The sequence below is a fragment of the Orcinus orca genome, chromosome 4, assembly GCF_937001465.1.
Source record: "Orcinus orca chromosome 4, mOrcOrc1.1, whole genome shotgun sequence".
Lineage (NCBI taxonomy): Eukaryota > Metazoa > Chordata > Mammalia > Artiodactyla > Delphinidae > Orcinus > Orcinus orca.
The window spans coordinates 94,405,399-94,409,605 of record NC_064562.1 but is presented as its reverse complement, the minus strand read 5'-3'; the positions used below and the strand labels follow the sequence as shown (position 1 = coordinate 94,409,605).

At 39.9% G+C, this 4,207-nt stretch overlaps 1 pseudogene; it reads left to right on the top strand.

The window, feature by feature from the left end:
* Positions 1–211: 211 nt before the first annotated feature.
* LOC101290189 (elongation factor 1-alpha 1-like) lies at positions 212–1,630 on the top strand (annotated as a pseudogene).
* The last annotated feature ends 2,577 nt before the right edge of the window (positions 1,631–4,207 follow it).

Below are 4,207 nucleotides of genomic sequence, written 5' to 3'. Positions count from 1 at the left end.
GAGGCATGAGAGATGGAGAAATAGAAATTATGGGTATGGTCAGTTTCTCTTTGAACTTATCTGTCAGTGGAAGGGAGCTGGAAGAGAACATGGTGTCTGATGAATCTTATTTTCCTTTTTTTAAATTTGGGAGCAATCAGCCCATGTTTGAATATTGAATATCGATTAAAAGGAATAGGAGGGCTTTTTCACAATGGGTTTACCACCAGAACACAGGTGTCATGAAAACCACTGCTAAATCTAAGGCAAAATGGGAAAGGAAATAACTCATATCAACATCATCATCATTGGACATGTAGACTCAGGCAAGTCTACCACTACTGGCCATCTGATCTACAAATGTGGTGGGATCAGCAAAAGAACCATCAAAAAATTTGAGAAGGAGCCTGCTGATATGGGAAAGAACTCCTTCAAGTATGTCTGGGTCTTGGATAACTGAAAGCTGAAACTGAGCTTGGTATCACATCTCCCTGTGGAAATTCAAGACCAACAAGTATTGTGTGACCATCATTGATGCCCCAGGACACAGAGACTTTATCAAAAACATGATTACAGGTACATCTCAGGCTGACTGTGCAGTGTCCTGATTGTGGCTGATGGTGGTGCTGAATTTGAAGCAGGTATCTCTAAGAATGGGCAGATCTGTGAGCATGCCCCTCTGGCTTACATACTGGGTGTGAAACAACTAATTGTTGGTGTTAACAAGATGGATCCACTGAGCCACCCTACAGCCAGAAGAGATACAAGGAAATCTTTAAGAAGTCAACACTTACATTAAGAAAATTGACTACAACCCCAACAGAGCAGTATTTGTGCCAACTTCTAGTTGAAATGGTGACAAGAAGCTGGAACCAAGTGTTAACATGCCTTGGTTCAACGGATTAAAAAGCTACCCATTAAGGCGGCAGTGCCTGTGGAACCATGCTACTTGAAGCTCTGGATTGCATCCTGCCACCAACTCATACAATTGACAAGCCCTTGTGTCTGCCCTTCTAGGACATCTATAAAATTGTTGGTATAGGTACTATCCATGTGGGCTGAGTGGAGACTGGTGTTCTCAAATCCAGCATGGTGGTCACCTTTGCTCCAGTCAGTGTTACGACTGAAGTAAACTCTATTGAAATGCACCATGAACCTTTGAGTGAAACTCTTCCTGGGGACAACATGGCCTTCAATATCAAGAAAATGTCTGTCAAAGATGTCCATTGTGGCAGTGTGCCTTGTGACACCAAAAGTGACCCACCAATGGAAGCAGCTGGCTTCACAGCCCAGATGATTATCTTGAACAATTCCAGCCAGAGCAGTGCTGAATATACAGCTGTGCTGTATTGTCACACAGCTTAAATTGCTTGCAAGTTTGCTGAGCTGAATGAGAAGATTGATTGTTGTTCTGGGAAAAAGCTGGAAGATGCTTCCAGATTCTTGAAGTGTGGTGATTCCACCACCATTGATACGGTTCTTGGCAAGCCCATGTGTGTTGAGAGCTTCTGTGACAATCCTCGTCTGGGGCACTTTCGTGTTGGTGACATGAGATGTGGTTGCTGTGGGTGTCATCAAAACAGTGGACAAGAAGACAGCTAGAGCTGGTAAGGTCACCAAGTCTGCCCAAAAAGCTCAGAAGGTTAAATGAATATTATCCCCAATCCCTGCCACCCATGTCTTAATCAGTGGTAGAAGAATAGTCTCAGAACTGTTTGTCTCAGTTGGCCATTTAAGTTTAATAGTAAAAGACTGGTTAATGATAAAACACATCGTAAAACCTTCAGAAGGAAAGGAGAATGTCTTATGGGCCATTTACATGTGTGTGCGTGTGTGTGACTATTTTAAGTTATTAGTTTTTAAAATCAGTACTTTCTAATGGAAACAACTTGACCACAAATCTGTCACAGAACTTTGAGACCCATTAAAACAAATTTTAATGAAGAACGTGTGTCTTCTTTTGGTCACCATTGTAACTTCCTATAGTCCTACTCAGGTAAAAGACTTTAATAGGAGTTTCCCAAAGCTTATTTATGGTGTACCATCAGCTGTAACTTCAGAATTTAGTAATTTTGAGTTAACATTTTTTTCTGCATAGGGATTTCAATTTTTTTCACCTTGCCAAAGTGGGAGGAATCACCTGTTTAAGAACATAGTGAAGAACTATGGGAAGAGTCTGTTGGTGCAACATTTCATAGGTTAGGACAGATAAGCAAAGAGTAACTTTGTTTATATGTAAGATGACTTATAAGAAGGCCAAATTCTGTCATATTAAAGTTTGAGTGATATATTTAAGCTTCTGTATAATTACATCAATATTGAGTAAACTTGTTGGTATAATGTCAAATTTTAGTTTGCAGTTCTTGGAATGTGCATTCTCGCATTTACAGATATTAAAGTAGTAGAACCTAAAGTGTGAGGCTTCAATAGTATTGAGCACTGGCCTGCTACAGTTAATTGTATCCAGCTTCTAGGAAAAAGAAAAGATACTGGAAGTTGAGAAATAAAAAGGACTAGGAGACAGGAAAAAGGGAATTGTATAAAAGAATGGGGAAGAATAATTGACATTCTGTAGAAGGCAAGTTACATGGAGAGAAGAGGATAGGCTTCAGGACACATGCAGAGTAGTTTTCCCCTGATTGGTAGAGACAATTCTGCCACTATAATGGGAGGGAAGGATAGAGTACCTGCAGAGATGCTGGAGAGAGATGTGGCAGGAGGGTGGAGGTGTTCCATTGGGTGGCTTGAAATCAGTCAGTGAAAGATGAGGAAAAGTCATCCACTGAGAGTAGTGGGGCAGAGATAAAGTTGAGGGATCCCATGAGAGAAAGTGTATGAAAATCATTGTAGCAAAGAGTGAATGAATGAATTAAATAAGAGAAATGTACTAAAATGGACAAGTGAAACTGGAAGTTTTGTTGAATGTAGTGATAAAAGACATTTACCTCATAGGGTTATTGTGAAGATTAACTATTTGGCCTGGCATATAGTAAATGCAGCTATTATTAATATTGTCATGTTATAAATTCCAGATTATAAAATATTCTTGAGTGGAATTAAACACTTTAATGCAAAAGAATCACTGAATTGATTTTGGAAAAAATAGCAATGATTTTAGGGAATTTGCCTAAGAAGGAAGATGATTCTGGATAATAGAATTCAAGCGAGGCAAAGAGAAAAGCAAAGGCAAGAGTATATGTCTCACTCTGTCCATGATGATGGACATGCAAATACCTAGGCTAGCAACAGGCATCTGGTTGAAAAGGTAAACTGTAAACCATGTTCTAAAACCACAATAAACCATAGACTCTCCACAGGAGGCCAATAGGTGGCAATGCCGAAGTTGCACGTACAATTTAATTACAGGAGCTTCAAAGGAGTAGAGTTTATTAAGTTGGAGTAATAATAGCCATTAGGTAGAAGCATGGGTACTGTGACAGTTTAGCAATGCCCATTTGGATTGCAGTACCCATGAGAAAGAGGGAAGGGGGTTAAATGGAACACTTCATGTCTGACCATGGATAGCTTCACATCATGTTTATTCCTTTCGGCAACAAACATGTTTAAGCAATATGCTGATCAATGAGGTAGTCCTAGGAATAATGTGAAGGACAGAAATGGCAAGTCTCTATCCTCAGTCATTTGCCGTGGTAGTGAGAAAAAGAAGCTAGAAAAAATGGCCACATCAGCCACGAAGGGGACACGCTGTATTTTTTGAGGCCACATAAAGGAAGATCCTGAGACTCTTCGAGACTTAAGAGCACAGTAGATGTCAGCCAAGCATAGACCTCAGGAATAATGTCTTGGGAAAAGGAACCCATATGCAATGGTCATGAACAGAACAGAATGCAGCATGCTTATAAAATTAAAAGACGTTTTGGCCAGAGCGTTGAGAGGGAGAGGAATAAGTGTTGAAAGATGAGACTGGTGATTTAGGCAGGGGTGAAAAGACAAAGTATTGCAGGTTTAGTTAAGAACTTTGACTTCTTTGAAACTAAAACCAGTAAGAAGTATATTATATTACACATGGAAGATATATGATGATATTTCCAGTAAAAAATGTGTATCACACTTGCTGCATTGTGGAGAGTACCCTGGGTGCAGGTGACACACCCTATGGAAGTATATAGTCAGAGAAGTGGTGGAGAGCAAGAGAGGAGGATGAAGTCTGTGTGAATATACATATGAGTTTACACATGGGAAATATCTCTCTCTGTCTGTCTCTGTC